This window comes from Plasmopara halstedii (genome assembly GCF_900000015.1).
Source record: "Plasmopara halstedii genome assembly, contig: Scaffold_2956, whole genome shotgun sequence".
NCBI lineage: Eukaryota > Oomycota > Peronosporomycetes > Peronosporales > Peronosporaceae > Plasmopara > Plasmopara halstedii.
Window position 1 is genome coordinate 481021 of NW_020189861.1, and position 718 is coordinate 481738.

Here is a 718-nt window from a genome sequence, read left to right on the forward strand (position 1 = left end):
TAAAATTTAATGAAAAATCTGATTAAAACAATCCATTATGAGGCTCCCATGTATTTTCGCTCGCTGGATCCTCCAGCAATTTCACAAAGAGCTCCTTCCAACAGCGAACGTTCGTTTTTGCGATCTCGTCCTCGACGAGGTAGTGGCGATCCTATTGTCGATCTAGGAGAAGGGGACCTGGCCAGAGCGTGGCTCGTTTATCGTCTTGCTCAGCTTTGTAACTGCGTTTAATCAAGGTGAAGCAGCTTCTCTCGCTGAAGACTAGCGGCTGATCGAGGTGGACGATTCGATATCTTCGATGCGACAACGCTTAAAGAATAATCGACAAATTGTTCGCGATTTCGCATGGCGTCATGATAACTCGCCTAGGGATGCAATCGAAATCGGATTCACCGACCGGAGAACAATTTGCAAGCTATTCCACCTGTTGTGGCTGCTTTCGCTGACAGTACAGGGCCTCCTGCCAATCGATCTCGCTCTATTTTGGGCGTTCCCGAAAATTTTTGTTTCTCTATGGGCGATACTGAGGTGAAGCTCAAACTTCAACCCTCGAGCCAAAGCCGTGGCTCAAAAAGCCACCATAGAATAAGACTGCGTTACATCCAGGTTGAATTGGTGGCTGGGCTTGAGGAACCCCTATGTAGAACGTCGGATGGATCCTTAGCCAGCTTGGCAGGTGAATAGTGTACGCATTCCCACGGCATGATACTACTCAGAA